Source organism: Dromaius novaehollandiae, chromosome 9 (genome assembly GCF_036370855.1).
Source record: "Dromaius novaehollandiae isolate bDroNov1 chromosome 9, bDroNov1.hap1, whole genome shotgun sequence".
Lineage (NCBI taxonomy): Eukaryota > Metazoa > Chordata > Aves > Casuariiformes > Dromaiidae > Dromaius > Dromaius novaehollandiae.
Window position 1 is genome coordinate 24,927,931 of NC_088106.1, and position 21,264 is coordinate 24,949,194.

The 21,264-nt window shown below is 46.6% G+C and overlaps 1 protein-coding gene across 1 annotated transcript in view; it reads left to right on the plus strand.

The window, feature by feature from the left end:
• Positions 1-4,715: 4,715 nt before the first annotated feature.
• PIK3CB (phosphatidylinositol-4,5-bisphosphate 3-kinase catalytic subunit beta) overlaps positions 4,716-21,264 on the plus strand; it is a 105,120-nt gene continuing 88,571 nt past the window's right edge. The window contains exons 1-2 of the mRNA XM_026109718.2: positions 4,716-4,822; positions 5,252-5,446. The gene's annotated coding sequence lies outside the window, so the exon portion shown is untranslated. The remainder of the gene's footprint in view (positions 4,823-5,251; positions 5,447-21,264) is intronic.

Here is a 21,264-nt window from a genome sequence, read left to right on the forward strand (position 1 = left end):
TAAAGCCATCCTTCATGCGCAATGCTGTTATTACAGCTCTTGCTATTTTATAACAGTTGGTAGACCTTATAATGAAGTAGAAAAATATCCCAGGGACTCTAGAAAGCATTGTGCAGACGATGACTGCCTTAAAATAAACCCACGGGTGTCCCTGCTTTTTCACAGGGGAAAAGCACTTTGTCAGCATCCGTCAGGATGAATGCCGTTTTGCATCCCGAAAATGCTGATGGTGAAACTGTCTCGATGCTGCACGCAGAAGGCTTCCAGGTGAGTAAGCCCACCGGCTCTTTCTGCAGCACGCGTACGGCGCGGCTTCAAGCTCTCAGTGCTGCTCGGCTGAGCCTGGGGGTTGCGGGGCGGTGAGCCGGTGTGCGAGACAGCCGCGCGCGAGCCGCCCTCCCCGCGGGCCACGCTTGGCTGCCCGGCGCGTGGGATTAGCAGCAGCCGGCGATGCCCTGTTGGACTGCTGGGGGTTGTCTTTCCGCTCGAGCGCGGCGACTTGCAGGCGCTGGGCCGCGCAGCTCCTCTGCGGCCCGGCTCGCGGGGCCGTTTCGAGGTCAAGGCTGTTTACGGGGCTGTGAGTGCAGCGCTTCCTCTTCGACTCTGAGGTCTGCGGTTCGGGGGTGTTTACTTACTACGTGCTTGTGCGGTATCTGGTGCACTGAAACGTCGTTCTCCTCAGCACTCGCAACCTGCCTAGGAGCCGTGCGGTCCTCGTGCTTTTCACACACCTGCCAGCCCTGCAGCCTGTCCCGCGGGTCCCTGGCCAGGCAGCTCGGGGACAGGGCAAGCGCGGGAGGCTGGCGGCAGTTCTGCCCGCAGCGCGCCTGGGGACGCTTCCCTGTGGAGCCCTGGCCTGGGGGCTCGTGCCTGGTCCTGTCCCCAGGCAGCAGCTGGAGGGCTTGGTGCTGGGAATGGAGTCCAGCCTCCGGGGCTCCCTGAGCCACCCCTTCCCTGAGCCACCCCTTCCCTTTCACCCGGGCAGCAAGCACGCAAGCACCCGCCTTCCAGCAGCGCCCGCACCCCAAAGCACTGCTTGCAGCCTTAGCCCTCCCCCAGGTCTCCCAGTCAACAGCTCCGTCTCTCACTTCTTGTTCCTCCCTCTGCTCCCTCCGTGACGCGGAGGATGCCTCGCTGCTTTCCCAGCCGCGCTTGCCCCTTCTGCGGAGTTTATTCCCCTCGCAACGCTATTTGAGTGGGGCGCAGTGAGATGAAGAAGCAGCTTGATAATGCTGAGTTTAAGTGTCTCACACAGAGGTGCGCACACAGCTCAAATCATTTCCATCAGCAGCTTACCAGAATATTGGTTAGTACAAGTGTTCAAAAACCAAATTAAGGGATTTTTACATGAGAGCATTTGGACTGTGATGTGGTACAGCTGCAGATGTGGTACATCTGGAGTCCCGTGTTTTAGGCCTGTGCTTTACACTCTTCACGGTAGTGCAGGAGTGTCAAGCTCCTTTGGGGCAAGATGATGGACTTTGCTCCTTGACAGGGAGCTTGCTCTCCACTTGCTCTCTGTGCTGGTATATTTTTTCATGCAAATGATTTTGTATATATATATTGCTGCTGTAGAGTCAGTGTTGTGTCCAGACAGGACCTAGGTAAGCCTTTTCAAAATTCAGGAAATGTGTCCAGAGCAGGATTTAATTTTGATGGTTAGAAGAAGCCTGGATGAATAGATATTCCTTTAAACTGCTTGTAACAGAAGCTGGGAGGCCTGCACCGTGTGAACATCACAGACCGTCCCCGCATGAGTGGGACTGCCAAGCACTTTGTATCTTTAATTGACTAGTGTTGTAGTTTTAATACTATAATATAAACTGATCTTCAAAGCAGGTATGTTAGAGGCATTTACAAAATGCTAGGGCTCGGTAAGTGCTGTTAGTAAGATGAAACTTTGAATTAGGCACTTTGAAAGTAAGAACAGGTTGGGTATCTAATGAAAAACTAAAGAATGAGATTAGTGTGAACTGGATGGTCCCCCTGCCCTGAGCAATAACGCGTTTGCTGGGAGTGAGGGTAGGAGCTCTCGGTGGCATTGCCACGCACTACTGCTTTGTCACCCCTTCTGCGAGACCCTGGGGGGGTTGGGGGGGGGGTCTGTTTTTAAGTTTCCTTAGGCAGTTCCAGACTTTGAAGTTATGTGAATGAAAGAACATGTCAACCTTAAATATTTAAGAAATTATAATCTTTAACTTTAAATTATTTTATAAAAATATTATAAAATATCTTTGCCTTAAAGGTTGCCTGAAAAAACTTAAATGAGATTTGGCTATAATCTAACAGTTCAGGCAGAAATTAACTCGTAATGAATATGAAAGTCATACCTGTAAAGCCATTTGCCTGATTTTAAAATGTTGGTGTTGGCAATATTGTCTCTAAAGTGTCTAAGTTCAAGAGTACAATACTGCTTTTCCCCCAAATAATATTGTAACAATATGTTTAATACTGTTACATGATTAGAATCTGGCAAGTACAGACAAACAAGAGATAGGGAGCAGCACAAAGCCAACTCCTCATGGACTTTACAGGGCTGTCAAGATATTCTCATTTCTTATTGGCAAATACGTAAATAGCTCCTTTACTTGGTCAGATAATGAAGCAAGATCTGCTTTTTCGATGAGCCTTCTTCCAGGAAAATCACCCTCCTGAAGGTATCTATAATGAAGGAGGACACTACAAAGAAGGAAGAGGAACAAAAGGCAGTGCTAGATAGTGACCAGAATACAAAAGACACTTGGAAGCGGTGGGAGAGAGACGTAAGGCTGTCAGGATCTGAGGAATGCTAAATACGCTGATAAAACAGTGACACGCAGGTGAGATGACAACGTGGCCAGGAGTGTAAACGCCAGGCAGGCAGACAGGCTGTCTGCAGGCAGAGGGATCCCGCGGTGTTAGTGCACTGTTGATAAAGGTTCCTTCGCAGCTCTAAGGGCAAGAAACGGAGCAAGCATGACTTGTCTTCACAGTAGCTTAGTATTTAGTTTTACTCTTACAGCAGAAGCTTAGGTGTCCCAACTGTGTTGGATGCATGGGGAGCAATCCATGCTCAGTGTCATCTGCTCCAGGACGGCTGATGGAGGGTGGAAGAGATGAAGCATTAGTCATGGTATAGGGGGAAATCAGAAGTTTGGATAAAGCAGCTTTCTTGGGGACGCTGAGCTGGCAGCTAGAGGCAGCCTCCTGAAGTGCCTCAGCTACTGGTTCTTCCCTGGCTTTTTTAATTTTGCACTTTAGCTGCCTTGGTGTAGGTGGGATTACTCTGATCCATAGCAGGGTGCTGAAGGGAAGCGGAGTCCTTTCAGAGCATGGCTTGACCTACAGATACTGCAACAGCTGCTGGCAAAGTGTTGTCAGAAGACAGGGAGAGCTACCTCGCTCAGAATCTGTGAATTTTGGTATGGCTGTAGACTCAAAAGGCCCTGCGGTCTGTGAGGAGAGTGACTGGTGGAAATTGTTTCATAAGGTCCTGAACCAAATTATGTTTCTTCTTGTTGCTTCTTAGCTCCTATAGTGGCTTCATCATGTCTGCTTTTGACTTATACGGGTGTTAGAGTAGGTGCCTGAGTCAGACTTGGGAAGGACTGCTTCCAGGTACAGAAGCGAGTACTGGCACTTCAGTGCTGGAAGCAACCAACAGCATACCTTCTTCTGCCTTCGAGCAGGTGTTTGTTAAGGGGAGGTCACAAGCACATCTGAAGCAGCAGCAAGAAGCTCAGTTTTAGCCTGGATTAGTTCCTCCATCCCCTTCGTCCTGTGACCGAGCAGCTCGTAAGGGTGGCAAGGAGGGGGCGATGCAGAGAGCAGGACGCCTGGCACGGGGACGGCAATTTTGCCTTACGGCAGTGGTGTGAATTTATGCCGGTTAAAAGTTTTGACTTAACTCTGGCTTTGTGCTTTCTATGACTCCAGATGGCATCTGCGTAGATGGAGTGGGCTGAACCCCTTCTCCTTATGGAGTGGGCTGAACCCCTTCTCCTTATGGAGTGGGCTGAACCCCTTCTCCTTATGGAGTGGTTACAGTGCAGTATAGTAAATTTCACTGGGAGACAGGAGTGTTTGCTCACGGGGAGGGAGACCAGCAGGCTGTGAGAAGTGGCAAGGAAGCTGCTGTGAGTCGAATTTTGCCTGTCTGCGGGGAGGGAGAGGAAGGGGGGAGGGAAGAGCTCTGGCTCTGAGGAGCCTTAAACCCAACCCCGAGCGTCTGCCGTGCCCTGCGGCAGAGCCTGGAAGGGGAGCTCCTGGGGAAGGAAGCTCACAGTCTCTCTCCTGAAAATACCTGCTGGCTTCGCTGCCCCTTTCAGACCCGGCTTTACGACGAGCACGGCTGCTGGAGGTGCTCTGCGGTTGCTGCTGTTCACTGCATGCTATTACCCATACCAAGCACTAAAACCAAGTAATGCAGGGCTTCAAAAATGCAGTGTTGCTGCATTTTAGCACAGTTTCCAGCATTGCATCTTTGAAAATGCTCACTAAACCTTTCCTCTGATTCTGCAAGTACTAAAATAGTACAGGAGTTCCTCACCACCCATGACAGCAGCCCAGGCCAGGAATACAAAGTGTGACTTGCCCCGGGGTGCTTCCCCAAATTTCAGGAGCAGCTGTAATGCTGTGAGCAGAGGCAGACGGATGGTCCGATGCTTTTCCATGCCTGTGGCCAAAAGAGTAGTGTTTCCGGGGCGGGGGGCAGCTCCTATTTGCTTAAACTTCTTACTAGCCTGCTTCTTCCGTGCTGCTGGGCGTGTGTGCTGTGCCCTGGTTCCCTCCCTCTGGCAGCTCTGGTGCCGTCTCACCTCGCGAGGAGCTGCTGTCGCCTTTGGTGGGTGCTGGTGGGGGGGTTCCCCCTCCTTCAGGGAGGTGCCTCCTGGGCCAGGAACATTCCCCTCCTGGGCGAGGAAAATTCCCCTCCCGGGAGGCGCTCCTGGGTCCCCAGACGGCTTTTCTGGGAGGGCGAGGGGGGATGAGAGGGGAAGGTGAGACTAAATAAGATGAGACGTGCTGCATCACAAAGACATCAGAAACCCCCCAGCGCTGGGGGAGCCGCGAGGCTAGCTTGCCAGGCGGTGGTGGGAGCAGGGCCGCCAGCAGGGAAGCTGCTAAAGCTCCTGGCCGCCGCCGGGAGCGGGGACGCGTGGCTGGCGGTGCGGCTGGGGCTGGCGCCTTCCGCCTGCCAGCGTGTGTCAAACCATTTACGGTGTTAATGAGAAGAACTTAGCAATTAAACAGCGTTTCATCTTTTTTTCCTTAGATATTTTCCGCGTGTGCTGTCCTGGACTGTAGCCCTGCGTTCTTTAGCGACGCGGAGCGTTCACGGGTGCCGCCTGCCGCAGCGAGGTGTTTTCCCTGGCCGTGATTAATCACCACGTTTTTCCATCCCGTTCAGCTGCTCCCGTGGAGCACTGAGTCGATCAGCGTCTCGTACAAGCCGGTGCCAGGACTGCCGGTGAGTTTGTCCCCGCAGTGGGATTCCCTGTGGGCCGGGGGTGCTTTCGGCTTGGGGCTGGTGTGTTTTACCGGCAGTTGTAGCGTGCTGGAGGCTACTCGAGCCGGCGACCTGTTGGAGCGTGAGCGGGCTGCGAGGGGTCTGGTGACGGGAGCCCTGAGTGTCCATGGGCGCGCGGGTTTGCTTCTCGCAGACGTTTTTGTCACCGCTTCCAGCAGAAATTTTTGAGTTTTGAGTAATTGTGACTGGCAGTTTTAACTCAGCCGCAGACTGGCCTCCCCGGCGGGACGGTGCCTGCCCCGCTGCTTCAGTCTCCTGCGCCGGTGATCTCGCCGCGGCGGCGCGGGAGATGTGCTCGGGCTGGCGAGTCTGAGCGCGGCGGCACCGCTCCAGGAGGGCAGCCCTTCCAAAAAAGGTGCCTGCTTTTGTTGAAAGACAAGCAAAAGGTAGTAGATCTTGTGTTTTAGTTTTTGTTGATGTTTCAAGAAATAAAATACTCGGCAGAGTGAGTGCTTTCTGTAGAAAGCTTTTTTTTCCCTCTCTCTCCTGGTCAAAGCTGCAGTTTCCAGTAGAAAAACATCCTGAAGGCAGTTTTCCGAGCAGCGCCGGGCCGGAGCCGTTCGGATCCAAGGCTAACAGAGGGATGAGATGAATACAGTTGGTCTTGTTTGCTCGTCGCCTCAACAGCATGCAGGAGTGAAACTCTTACTGCCACGTCACGCTGGTGTGGTGCTTTCTGCCGCGGGAGCAGGAGGCCAGCGTAAATCTGCACGCGTCGCTCCAGAAGACTGCGTGGCGTGTGTAGTAGTGCTGACCCCCTTCATGCCTTCGTCACGTTGTACTGTTTGTGCACTCGCTGCCCAGGTCTTAGGCTGACAGAGCAGTGAGGATCCGGATTTATTTTCCGTGCTTTTGAGGCATATATGAAACTTAAGACCTGGGAGTTCTGCTGAGACATTAAGTGCTGTACCGAGTGCTGTTTTCAGGGACAAATTTCATGAGCAGCTTCTAAACTTTATGACCTTGGCTGCCGCGCTCCTAACAGCAGATCTTTTCTGCTTTATATAATATTTCTCTAATTCGGTGGTGGATTTTAAGAAAACTTTTCAGGTCTGTCCAGCAGGAATTGTATTTAAACTTGTTAAACAGCAGTGTGGCTGGGAACCTTCCTCTGCAACATCTGGGTATGAGCAGTGCTGGAAACAGGATACTTGGCTAAAATCAACCTCGTCTCTGAACTATTGTGTTTTTTCTAATGAGATCAGTTTGACACCTGCCTCTCCCTGGGGTGTGACTTTATTTTAAAGATATTGTAAATGTGTAACCCTCTGACCTTCCTCACTTCCATCTTTTGCTCTGTTCTCCATTTCCTCCTCTTCCTCCCCGTCCTCTCTCACAGCCCCCTGGCCTGGCAGACGTTCCTCATTGCCGTCTTGGGACGCGCTGCCTCCTGGCCATCGTCCACGGGTGCCTCGGCCGGCGGCAGGAGAGCCGGCCTGCTGGCTCTGAGGCCACCCTACGTGTCGCACCCGCTCAGCTCCGCTTTTCCAAAGGCATCGTGGTACCAGAGCGCTCACGGCTCCCTTTGACCCCGAGGATCTGTGGGGGCTCAGCAGAGCTCCGGCTCAGAAAACCCGCGTGCATAAATCGAAATCAGGTTATCCGTTTTGTAAACAGCACGGACTCGAATTCAGGATTGTGAGTGGCGAGACTGTAGCTCCCCAGTGACGCTGTGGCCCGGGAACTCAATTGCCCTTGTCAGGGTAACGCTACGAGAGGGAGGCTTCTTGTTGCTTTTCATGGAAGTGTCTCCAGATATAAGGTGTTTGTGTTCAAGGCCTGAATACTTGGGATTATATTTTTAACTTACTGAAACAGTCAAAACACCGTTGGCATTGAAACTTATGTAGGAAGGTTGTTTGGGAGCTATTAATTATTTTCAGTCTGCTTGGCATAGTGTGAAGGATGATTAACATAACCAGTCTTGCAAGTGGTGATAAACTCAACAAGCATTGCTTCTCCTCCTTAAAGAGGTTGGTTTTTGTTATTATTAATCTTTCGCATGGAAGCTCTTTTCCAGCTGGCACAAAGACCTTTTAGAGCTGACCTAAAGCTTGTATTTTGCCAAGATTCAGGAAGACCGTTTGTTTAAAATCCAATTTTCTCAACTTAGCCACCAAAACCAGGGCTTTCATTCTGTGTTGCAGAAAGCAGGGTATTATGACATTATCTCAGTACTGCAAAGTTGCTTTACATTTAAATCCTGTGTCTTACCAGCCATCTTAAGGGGAAGAACATACCTGTTAAACCACAGGGTAACTTTTGTCTTCTGCTTCAGTTAACACCTTCTCTCGCTTATATGTCCAGGAAGACGTTTTTTTCACGTTGGTCCTACGTATGTGCTTCCAGCACAGCGCGTAGCAGCCTGAGCCTCAGAGGCCTGAGAATGGAAGTAATGTTGGGGCAGAGGTTATGTATGTTTTGGACCATCCTACACTTCTCAGCTACCCGAAACCTCCTGTGTCAGCTTACTCGCAGCTCTGGCATAATACTCTTGGTGTACGTGTGAGCATTAACTTGCGTTTGTAGCTTTGATGGACATCTGTTTTGGAGACTATATTTTAGTTGCTTGCTGGAAGCAGTACCGGGGTGAAATGAGACCAGCTCTGTGACCTTGTTCCTCACGCTGCCTCCAGCGCGAGCGCTCGGGCCAGTGCCAAGCGTGTGCCGGTTACGTGGTACCGCGTTATACTGCCTGCTGGAGTGTCCTATGGCTCCGTGTCTTTTGAAGACAGATCAATAAAGCTTAAATACATGAAAAAATGACATGATCATGTGAATACCCATCTATTGTATCAACTAAAGATATCTGTGAGAAAAGTTCCCCCTCTAATAAATAGTCTAAAGAGAGGGCTGCTAACACATCTGTAGGGAAGAAAAAAGTCACCCCCCAAATGTCCCAGGTTTGTAGCCCTTGACACTTTTTCCTTAAACTCCTCCTCTCCCTTCCATTCTTGTCTCTCAACTACCTTACCAGTAGCCAATGTTATCTTTATTAGTAGTAAATGTCTGTCTTTATCTTTTTCTGAGGTGAGAAGGTGTAGTGGTGGTGTGTCTGTGGTTAAAGCAAATTCATCTGTTCTTGGTTTAGTTTCTCGCTTACTTGTGGGCATCAGATGAGAGGAGGATGCTTCATATGGTTAGAAATACTGGAATTGTTCTATAGTGGGAGCACTACTGCTCTGACGGAAACCTGCCTTTCGGCTTCGCACCCTCACTCACCCTCTTTCAGTGACTTACTGAACTTTCTCTAGCCTAAATACAGCTTTAGGAGGGCCTATTTTGTCAGATGCTCTCGCTGTAGACATGACTTTATTTTAGTTCCACTGAATTCTACTCCCTGTTGCTGTCTTAATACAGAGGCATTTGTATAGCTTGAAATAAGCTGTCATGGAAATGGTATTTTTTCCAAACTGAACTTAAGCGGCGAATCCAGTGCGTGCCCTACAAACAGTGCTGATGCGTCTCAACTCCATGTCCCTCATTCTTTTTCTTTCCAATTAGAAACATAGAAATGTGAACCAATGTAGATGACCACTTATATCTGTTTCTTTTCCATATGTATACCCAATTAAAGTCCTGCAAATGAGCAGATTTTAAATAGGAATATATTTCTTGTCTTGACTTTTAAACGAAGGACATTTCAATTGCAAAGAGATTGCTGTCTTGCCGTTCATTGTATGCCCCTTGGTTGACCTGTGGTCTCAGCGAGTAATGGTTGTGTAAGCTGCATTTAAAAATACCAATTATGCAGAAGAAAGAGATTACAGAGAGAAGCCGGTGTTGTCAGTAGATACTATTGCAGGACTCCTTCAGGAGTCTAGATTATGTCAGAAATCATCAAAGTGTCCTCTCAATTTTGTTTCCTAAAATACCTGTTCAAGTGAATTTCCTTTGCCCTGTAACTGAGCTTTCCAGATGATGGTGGCTTCCTTAGAAGGGCTCAAACCTTAATGCTTTGGTGAACTTTCTTGTGAATGCCCTAAATGACTTCTATAGTCCTTCTTTTAGCTTTTTTACTTGCCTGTTTTTGCATATTTTTCAGCTGCATGTTTGACATACAGTATCTGTGCTCTGTCTTTGCTTAAAGGCATGGGAACACGGAAATCCCATTTTTTCACGTTCCCCAGCTGCGCAGTGTATTATCGTCCCACCTGTGCTGGCAGGGGTTTCCTGTTTTAGAAGATTAATTTTGTTGAGTAACTCTGAGTTCCTCTAAAAGAAACGATTTTCCTTTCCTGTATGGCAAGGCCAATTGCAATCTTCTGAGGCTGTAAACTTGTTTATACTTACCAATAAAGCAGTCGATACCATTTGAGAGCTGCCTAACGCTCTGGGTTGAATTCTGTTGCATGGATGTGAATGCAAGTAGCCGCAGTGACTGCCTTTACCTCTCTTGGAGGTTATTGTCCTGTTTTCCTTGTAGCCAGAAGTTTTTTTTTCCAGCTAGAAGCTTGCCTCTTGCTCTCTTTATCTCTTCTTTCAAAGTCATAAAAGTTGCTCTTGGTATTTTACTGGCTCTCACAAAGCAGCTGCCCAGGATGACTGCAATCCCACAGAAGTGGTTTCCAGCACAGCCGCCGAGTTTCGGTGGCTCTGAGTGTTTGTGTGGAAGCAGTTCTCGCTCCCGTCGGTGCTTTCCCCGCGCAGCTCGCGGAGCAGCTCGCGCTTTTGCCTCGCCCATTAGCTTACTCTGGTCTTGATCCAGCAGGCAGAGGGTGAGGAAATGGCTTTTTTCCGAGGGAATTTTGCCTCTGGCTGTTTTTCTCATTTGTCTGCTGCATTTGACACATTTCTTACCGTGTTATGAAGCGCGTTTGAACACAGCTTGCTTAGGAGAGCTAGATTCATCTTCAGACTCATCTCGGCTTGTGAGTGAGTTATTTGCCCGTCTCCTGCGCCGCGCTGCTTGGTTTGCCCGTGGGCACGCGGGGCACGCTCGCCGTTCGCCCTCGCAGCCCGGAGGTGCTGCCGGTACCGTGACGGCGCTGCCATTGCCGGGACAGCGCGCGGGGACGCAGGGCCTGCGCGAGGCTGGTGGCTTCGGGGCACGGGTCTGCTTTGGATGCACCCCGAGCAGGCAGCCTGGTCTCTCGGGCTCTCTGGCACAGTTGTGCGTGCTAATTGCTATGGTTTGTGGGTGCTTCCTGGAGCTAAAATGTTGAAATTAATCTTAGACTCTTCAAGCTGCACCTGTTACTGGCTTCTGAGAAGAGTCAGGAGAGATAACCCCATAATTTAAAGCAGTCTTGGTATGGTTTTCTTGTGCGTGCTTGCTATTAATGTCTTGTTTGGGGGAGGGGAGAAAGGGAAGGTCTCCTCCCAGCTGCAGGTTGCCCGAATGCACTCGGCACATCGCGCTTCCGAGTCCGAGGCCTGTGTTCTGCCTGCTGTCCTTCAGTACTGTGGTCATAAGTGAACGTGAAATCAAGAAGCAATACGGGAAGAGTGCAGGGGCAAGAGACAAGAAGGGGTAAGAAGAAAAAAATTAAAGAACACGGTCTAAGTATTATCCAAAATGAATAAGATAACACGGTAAGAAAGGAGTTGGTGAGGGACATTGATGTTTTTAATCTAGTTTCTAATTTAAGCACAAACTATAGAAATATATGTATTCATGTATCTCTCATATGACTTGCTTTCAAGGCTATTAAGGTTTTCCATGAATAAAACTGTATTCCTCCTGGACCTGTCATACTCAATCTTTCAAAATAGTTATGGTTTAGCAGCAGCTGTAAGAAGATATTTGAACTGGACTCCTGATTCCACCCTCGCATCCAGGATCAACATACCAATCGGTGATTAATAAAAGCTGTAAGAAGTAAGCATCCGCATGTGCCATGAGCACGTGACTTGCTGGAGATGTCGGGGCAGCAGCAGGAGATACTGTCCCTTAGCAGTTTCAGTGCAGCTCACCAAGCCCAGATCTAGTATTGTAGCTTTGAGACCACTTTGATTAAGGAGGGGAAAAAAAAAACATACCTAACGAAGAGCTGGGAAATACCAGTGAAGAGATCTGATGTTTTCCCCCTGCTGTACGGTGTCTAGGTGGAACGCTGGCCGTGAACCAGAGCCAGGTGTGTTCTCCATGGTGTGCGTGGTTTGTCTCGTGCCCTTTTAAGGGGTTAGGCTAAAGGATGTCACCTCAGCTAGAGGGTATTTTTGATATGATGTAACAAAAATCATTTGATACCAGCTTTAAAACCAACACCAACAAGAATTGAAAAAGTAACTTGACAAATGACAGGCTTCTGCCAAATACCTTTGAAAAGGTCACCCTTGGCCAGCCAGCTTGGAGAAATGCTGTGGAAAGAGACCGAGTTAAGTTAGTTCTTCAATAAAAGTCCCCTTAATATCATTACAATGTACAGCAGATAGGAAAAACTGAAAGGAAAAAGGATGAGTTCGAAACCTTGGAAAATTATAGTCAACTACATGGAAAGGGTATGAACAGATGGAATGAATTGGAAAAGGGCAAAATGTACAGAGGCTGCTGTGCACTGAGCACGTATCGGTTTGGAAAGACCACTGAGCTCGGGAGCACTGCTCCCGGGGAGGGGACCTGGACCTGGTCCTTGCAGACCCAGGGTGAGAGGCAGCTTGTGTTTATTCTGTGCATTAAAAAGGCAGGCTGCTGATTGAGATATTCAGCATCCAAAATATTTATCTGTCAAAGAAATTGAATTAAGTGACCGCTACAGTAATGCAAAATGGCAATAAACTTGTTATATGGGCATTTGTTCTTAGTCACCTGATTTTAGTAGCCTTAGATCTCGTCCTCCTGTGTTTGTGATAGCATCTGCTGACTGCAAAGCACTTTGCTGATAGGCAAATCAGTTGCTTGCTGCTGAGTGAATCAGTCAAGTGTATCGGCTGCCACAGCCTGTTGTTCCCAGCAGCACAAAACACAGGTAGGGAAAGAATTAGAGTTTGTTCTTGGTGTGAAGCCTGGGAGGAGCAGCATTATGGTAGCTGGGGCTCTGCCAGTCTGCAGGTAATGCTGCAGGTGTGCCTAGCATGCAGTCAAACTCGCACACGCGTCCTGACATATGTTATGTCAAGAGTTATGTGACGTGGGTGTGATTTATTCAGAGTATGTCCAGAGGGCTTATTTTGAAATGTTTTATTTCAGGTGAGATGTGCAGAGCAGGACACCAGTTTGTCCTTTTAAACTACACTACAAAAGCACCTTTCAGGTGTACCTTAGCAGGGCATGGCAGAACCGTATTACGCTACTGCGATATTCTGCGTGGTTACAGTGCTGGAAAGGGGTAGGGCCCTAGAGGACTTACTACTGCCTGTGGTGGGAAGCACAGAGCATCTCTTGTTGAGTCTCTCTACATTATTATTCTAATTTAGGGCTTACACAGTGCAACAGCCCCACTTCTTTATTAGATGCTAATTAGGGTCTTTTCATATTTTTTCATCTGCTTTTGAGGGAGGTTATCACCTGATCTTTAACAACTTGAAATAATCAGTTTTTTAATAGAGTTCATGTGGCCAACCCACTCCAGAGCTGCATGTCTATTCCCTGGGCTGTCACTGTGAGCGAAGGAGAGAAAACAACAGAAGAAAACCTAGGTCAGCTTTGCAGGATATGTTCATGGTAAGCGATACTTTGGCAGAGCATCAGTCAATTTTTGGGTTTGTGTAGAATGACTAAGCGACAAAGTATAATATATTATCTGAGAGAAAATCCTATAACAGTGCCTTGCTTTTCATATAAATGCATGTTTCTTTTTCAGTTCAGAAATATCTGTGAAAAATGGTGGTTTGAGATATTAATAGATTATAAGAGATGGCAGTACACACAATGCTGTCTAAAAATTTCAAATGAAATTTTTGAAAATAAATACTGCTTTAACAGCATGTATGGTAACGTTACACCAAAGGTATATGCTTTACTCAAGTATTTTTTCTCAAAGGTATATTTTGCATTAAATTCAAGATTTAAAGCTTAACTTTATGTTAAATTATTAGAGGAAAGCAAGAATGTTAAATCCTAGTAGAGTTTTAAGAGATGATTTGAATTTGTTACATGAGCAAATAGGTATAGGATATTTTTGTTAGTGTACAGGAATTATTTGGCAAATGGAAAGATAGATTTTGCATTACAAAGTGGAAGAGATCTTCTATATTGTGGCTGGTCTAGGTGCTGGATCCATTCACTGTTAAAGGTGCTGGAGGACAAGGGCAGCGTTTTTAAGGTACCTGAGAGCTGATACTTGATACCTTTTGGCCATTTGGAAACTTCTTTCCCATGCACGTTGCAGTTGTTGGGCCCTAACTGGAAGTTGTACTCCTCAGAAGAATTTTTAAATGTAGTTTAATAACAAGGTAAGGGAGTGTTTGAAGCTTCAGTTTAAATGATCCTGTGTTTATACCAGCTGTATGGTGGTATTGGAAATGCTGTTAGATTCCCGTGGAGTAGTTAAAGGCGGTGTGTTCCCTTTTAATGGGATTACGTCACTGCTTTGCTTTAGCAGCTCAGTGTAGTTTAAGATACGGATCACTGCAGCTGAAATAGGCTTGCCAAAGTCCTCTCTGCTCTAAGCTCTGTGCATGAGCGCGCGGTAAGGATCCAGATCTGTGGATAGGCAGGTATGTAAACACTTCCCCACGCCAAACGGGCTGTCGTTGCCGTCTGGGCTTGGCCTCCTCTAGTGTCGTTATCTAGCAGGTAGCGAGTGTGCCCGCAGCTCCCCGGCCGCGCGGCGTGCAGCACTCGCACCAGCAGCGCTGCTGCGTGGCGTCAGCGTCGTCCTGTCTGCCGTAGTCGCTGCTCGGTAACGACCGGTGACGGTGAACGTCAGGCTGGGCTCCGTCATTTCTTGCAGGTCTTGAGGAGGGTGCGAGTGCCTTTCTTTTGCTGTCGTCACCCTCCTCCCTGCCTGGGGAGTTTATAGACTTGACCTCTGGTGCCCTCGATACCCTGACAAAAGCCTGGAAGCCACAGGTCTTTCTGAGAGGCCGTTTGGCCCTGGCAGTTAAAGGTCTTTGAGATCTGGAAGTCAGAAGTTTGATCATTCTTTTGCCAAAAGAGGTCATTTGACAGTGTCAAGACGAATTAAGAATGCAGCGAGTTAGTCATTCTTTGGAAAACAGCGGTGGCTAGTCAGAGCTTTCTCCAAAGGTGTCTGCAGATGCTTTGGCCTTTCTAACAGTTCCTTTTCTAAGGAGGAACTGAAAGCCGTGGGGAAGTAGCAAAGACCTTTCTTCAAAACACCCCTTACGGAGCCCCAGGAGGTGGAAGGAAGGGGAGGTGTGCCATTCCTGTGATAGCAGTAGTGCAGTCATTGATTCATTTCGTTGCTGGAAATGATTTGCTGAGCAGCACAGGCTCATTCTGCCATGGTTTTGCTTGGTGCCTGTCCTGATCGGTTCATATATAAAGATAGGCACATCAGTTACTGGGCTGTGTACGACAGTTGTTGTGATCTGATTTTGCCCTGATAGCAGCGATTTCTCTTTCTCTACGCTTTATTTTCTTTAAACAATTATTGCTACGGTGCTGCAGTTAGTGTACAAAGGTAGGAAGCCTGCTAAGGGCTGTTGGCCTTGGGGTTGGGAGCTGTGATACTGAGTACCACAAACCCGTTGCTTATCGTCCAAATGTGGGAGCACGGGTGAAAAAAGCTGCTGCTGTAAGCACAGAGGGAAGAGAGGGCTTGAAGGGGGTTGTCCTCTGGTATTTCTGCTTTATGTATATCACCCAAACAGGAGTACTTTTTGTATTACTTGCAGTTTATCTCTGCCTCTGGCGACAGTCTTGTTGCAACTCAGTAGTGAAGCCTAGGGAGATTAATTTTACTTTCAGACAGTCTTTCAGAAAGCTGTATCAGAGCCAAATCACCTTTTCAGAAAACAGCAAAATGGATGTTCTCCTGTCCATAATATGCCTTGCTATGCCAGAAGACTCCATGTGCGCTGCTGCTTATGAGCCCCTATGAAGAACACATTAAAACCCAGCATTAGTGTTTGCCATGCTTTTGCTCGGAAGATCAGCTGAGTTTTTTTCTCTCCGAGCATCTTGGTGTATCAAGCAAGGTTCAGCAGGATCAGTGAGACCCTTGGTTCTAGGTAATGCTTAGTGGTGGCAGTGTCGTGTCCTTGGTGCGGTTTGGGCCATAAGATTGATTTCCACGGAAACTGTTCATTTATGCAAAAGAACAGTCCAACTCACCCCGCAGCTGTCAACCCTGTGTGACTAACAGACATTAAAAGAAGTAATCTATACTTGGAAAATGTCATAGAGAATGCATGACTTTGAACAGAGCTGTTGAGTATGAAAGTGAAGTTTTTAGCCAAACACTTCTCAGAGTGGAACGTGGTATCGAGTCCTGGGAGATCCTCCGAGAGCTGACCCTGGGTTGGTCTCTCCTGCAGAAAACCCTTTGGGAAAGTACAAATTCCAGTGGAAAATCCCAGAAATTTCCTTGGGCAGTTCTCCTTTGGGACTAATGGATTTCCGCCTCACGGAGGTGATTCGAGAGCCCATCTTCATCCCGGGGATGTTTTTGCCTTTCTGCGGCCAGCTCCCTTCTGGTTAGTTCTCTGCGAGCTGCGTCTGTCCCTGCTGCACAGTGCTGCAGACGCTCCGCAGCAGACGGAGGAGGAGGCATTACTGGTGGGCACAGTGCAAACAGTTCGTATGCGTGCCTGAAGCGATGCCGAAGTCCAAGGGGATTTCCTCCACCAGTCAGAAGAGGGCTGTGGCTTTCCAACACTATGTTCTCACACCCCAGCTTATAAATATGTGAAAATACATTGACTCAACCTTGAAAAACAAAAAAATTGGACAATTCATGATGGGAAGCCAGAGGTTCCTATAAAACATCTGTGGCAGGACGAGAAGAGTGCTGCATGCTGCAGCCTGGGGTTTGTCATTTGTCCTTGAATGCATTCTCAGAAGCCCAATTTTGCGCAGAATGAACTTAGACTGTAAGGCCAACCAGCAACTTTTAGAAAAGAACATCTCTGAGTAAAGCTTCATTAGGTAAGTTTTCAAGGGTTTTAAAATCTATATTGGGAGATAGGGAAGGAGGAAGATTCCAGCTGGGGATTGGTAAGGAATGCTTCATTAATATTAAGCTTTGGGTGCAGAAGGACTGAGGAAACTATTTCTCCCACTATCGCAGAGGGAAGTAATACCAGTTAAGCCAAGACTGCAGGAGAAACACTTACTGGAAATGTTTACACGTTACTTAATATCTTGACATGCATTATTCAACTTGCGTAATGTCAGCTGGGGTGGAGCAGGGAGGAATGGCTTTGCACAACTTGCTTCCTCCCCATGGAATGTTTTCCTGAACATAGCTACCATTTGGGGCAATCAGATACATTCCAGGAAGAAAGAAAAAAGATGCATTTTTATGAAGTGCTGGAATGTCTTCTCTTGCAAAGGGACATAACCTTACCCTGAAAGGCAGCACTTCTCTGAGCCAGTCTGCCTTCAGCGTAGAGCAGAATTTTAACAAAAGACCTCTGTGAACCCGCTCCAAGCAGGAGAGCTACGCAGTAAATGGTGGAGCCATTTAAATGGATGTGGTTTTCTCATTGGAAATGAAACCCCACTTTCCCTCTCAGAGCCTTACTAAGCTTTCTCTCCTGAGCAAACCACTTAAGCGTGTGCTTCAGCCTTCCTGATGTGAGCATCTAAAGGGCTTCCTGAACTGGAGCCAAATGGGTTGTGTGTTGAGAAAAAGATGGAACAGTTCGTCAGCTCACATTAGCGATGTCACAGCAATACAGAGAAGGGGATGTGGAGGAGAAATAGATTGGGAAGCGTGAAGTTAAGCTGGCGTCTCTCTGCTTGTCTCTGTGTTTATTTAGCATCCAAACAGTCATTTCATGATTCACCTGCTGCATAATGTTTCACGGACAAAGCTGTGATAAATAGAGAGTTGGCATCATTTGCATAGTTGTTTAATCTAAACGGGTATGAATCGCATAAATGAGGTTTGTTGTGATAGATTGCCAGACAGAGTGGGTGAAAGAGACAGGTGCTTTAGTTTGGTTGACCAATACCTGGGAGTATTGTTGTAAAAACAGATTTAACACAAGGCATGGAATTTTTGAAGTCCTAAGGCCGGTGTGATTTGTTAGTTCAAAAAAAAAAAAGTAATAGTACATGTTTCCCCTTAAGCTGCAAAAAGATCTTTTCCTAATGGCATCTAGTCAGATTTAGTAATGTTGGCCATTTAGCTACATATGTAGCTCAGAGACACTGTTCAAAATGTAATTCTTAGAAATAGCATGAGTCTTCCTGATTCAGGATGACTCGATCGTCTAGCAGCAGAAGTTAGTGTGGAGGAGTGTTTGGAAATGTGTGCTGGCATTTGAGGAGTATTCCCAGAATCTCTGCTGTGCTGTTTGTGCAGGGACCGTTAATAACATTGTGGACGCTGCTCTGAAATGTATTAGAATGATGGTTTTTCTGAGGGTAGGATTCATGGCTTCTGATCGCGAGGAGTTAAATTAACAAACCATGAAGGGAAAGGGTATGCGTTTGTTCCGGCAGAGCACTGAACGTTCGTGGGTCTCGCTGAATTTGGAGGGTCTTGGTGACTCTTTGCCCTGACCTTAGTGTGGAAGACCAGTTCTATAGCTGAAGAAACACTGATATGAATAGATACTCCTAAGTTAGTATTAGAGAGTTTTCTAGACCCCTGAAACATCCTTACAAGAAATCTATAAATACCTTGTGAATGTCTAACTGCTAGTTATAGGTATTTCCGATAGTCCTTTTACAAATACAAACTCATCGGTAGCATTAAAATTGTGACACATTCACAAAGGCGAAGTTCAAATCTGAGATTTTAAATGGAAGTTCAAAATAGCAGTCCCTTTGTAGCTAAGAACTGGTATTTTTAGAGAAACAATGTTGCATGTGATATTTGTTATTTTTCTTGTGCTTATTGATGTTAGTTTCATAAACTTTTGGTTTGCCATGATATATAGGTATAGATAGACAGAGATACACCAGCTTTCTAGTAGTATGTCATGATCAGTGAGATTAAAGAGATCATGTTTTCCCATGGGGCTAGAGAAATGTTAATGTGGTACCTGTGTTTCATGGTAACAGTAGTATGTCAAAGTTGCTTTTATCTCTTCCTTGGGTTTGCATATGACATAAAACTTGAGAGAGAAAGATTTGTTTTTGAGAAAGTCTTTGGTGATTCATAAATGATGCATGACTGAATTCAGAAGTGATGTTCACTGCGTACTGCAGGTCAGTAGGTGCCTTTGCTTCTAAGGGAAGCTCTATTTGCATAATTTAAGGGCTAAAGTCTGCATTTTCTCTCTTACTGCACTTCTGCACAAAATGAAGCTTTGTTAACTCTCACTTACAACCCTGACATAAGGGACTGGACACTGAGCTTCTGGAAGCACACTTGATGAAACTTCAGCTGAAAGTTTTATGCAAGCCAAATTCAGAAATAAGCCTATTGTAGCATATTTCATATCTGATTTCCATAGTCACTAAACAGTGTGATACACTCAGTAGTATTAGTGATCGTGACTCCATTCATTTCTACAGTTTTATCCTTTCTGTGATCAGAATGGCCCTAACAAGAAGACCAGCTAGGATATAAGTATCTAAAGAAGATTGGAGAAATATGAGTTTCTTTAAACCATTTAAGTTGTGCTCTAGTTCCCTTAATTAATCTGTTGCCTAGTCTTTGCTTCTGGCTGAGAATAGTAATGTACTGTTAACCTGAGAGATTGAAAACAGGCTGTGTGCTGTGCTTGGGAGGGTGTCAGAAACTCCTCCTGCAAGAACAAGAAACCATTCTGTTACCTTTTCCGTTGTTGGGCAGTCTAATCCTAGGGAGCAAAACATAACTACTAAAGTCATTCTGAAGACTGATGTTTGATTTTCCTAATCAGCATGTTGCAAAGATGATGAGCTTGACACTGGTAATATAACTGTATGAAGGCAGGTATGGCAGCTGTTACTTGGAGCACTAACACATTAAAACCTGCTGGACATTGGAGCCTATTTTTAGTAAAAGAATAAATAAGCTGGTTGTGCCCTACTTTCTGTCAAAATGTGTCATGGGATCTTTATATTTGATTAGAAAAGTCAGCAGAAATAACACAAGAGTAGTCAGTGTCTCATCTAAAAAGTGGCAATTCTAACAATCCCGTGCTGCTGCTTATTGTAAAGAAATGTTAATCTTGGGTATGAGGTCAGACCCATAAAGTAGGCAGGCACAATAACAGCTGGTGGGAAACTTGTGCCTGTGATGTGTCAGGTTATATGTAGACAAAAGCCTTGACTGTATTAGGCACTAGCTATTCAAGATGCTTTTAATGCAAGATGTTATTTTGTATGGATGAATGGAACTATTTTTGCAAAATCTGTGTTAGGAAGCTGGAAAAAAAATAGGTAGAGATATATTTATATATAAATAGACAAGGTAGCAGCAAAGTCAGACTGCCACTTCAGGATGCTGTTACCTGTGTAAAGATCTTACTCTTTGTGATTCGTGAGCAATTTTTTTAATCTCACTGAAATTGAGGCAGGAAGTTGTGCCTGGGCTCCCACACCGTGGGCTAGTTTCCATGGCTCGTACCTCTGACAAAGTGTTAGAACAGCGCAGGGCTAACGTATTAACAGTGATCTTCAAGACCTGAATTTGCTGGCAGGTAGGTGGGATGAGATTAAGCATAAGAGCTCTTCAGAGTTTGAAAGAAGAGTTAACTTTAGGCAAGAAATGATAGTTGTCTCTGGCCACAGGCTCTAAAAGGAACCAGCTGCAGAGCATTTTGATTTTTCTACAGTCTGGGTATTCCAAAGCACCTTGCAACTCCTGCACCTGCTGCCAGGAGATCTTGTTCTCAGCTTATTTTTATTAATTGTTCTAAATATTTAATTACAGTGGTAGCCATGGTCCTCATCTATGTGCCGGGATGTTTTCTCCCACTTATTATGAGTTATATATATTTTTTTTAATCTAACATATGGTCTGGTTTCTGACAGGGGTGTCTGGTCTTCTGTGGTCTTCTGATCTTGATCCTTGGGTGATATATTGAGATGAGAGGTGCAACCAAAATGGCAATATTAAAAGGCACTGTCAATAATCCATGCGTATGAGACCCATCTGAACTACTACTTTGTTAGTGGAATCTATGTCCTCTTCAAGACACCGTCTCCTGATACTGCAGAATCAGTAGCAATATTTTAAGAAGTTACTGCCCTTCCTTTTCATTGTCCCTCCTGTCTTTTCCCACTAGCATTATCTTATCAGTTTTCCACTCTGGGTTCCCACCTTTGATGCTGGGACACAGCAGTGCTTCTGAGGGGCAGGATGAGGAGTATCTAGCGATGAGCGCTGCTGGCTGCTCGGCCTGCTGCATTAGCTGGTTTGCCGCTCTGGCTCCTCTGCGTGTGCCGTGCATCCGCAGAGAACTTTTCCACTGAAGTTTACACATGTGAAATAACTCAGTAGAGCAAAGCACTGTTAAAAGTTGCTTGTTCTTGCAGCGGGCAGGCCGTAGCTTCACTAGCCAAATTCAGCATCTGTTCTGTCCGACATCTGCATTTGCAGCCTGGTACCGCTCCCCGCCTGCCACGTCGCTGCCGTGCCATTTGCAAGCTGCTGCAGCGCCGTGCTGGGCTGCGGTACTTTCTGTAGGTGATATCACGCGTTAGGTCATGCAGTACCCGTCCTCCTCGCACACCGCATTCCTCAGGTGTCTCTTGGTGTTTCCTTTCTGGATTATTAAATATAGATTTTGGCAGTTATTCCTGA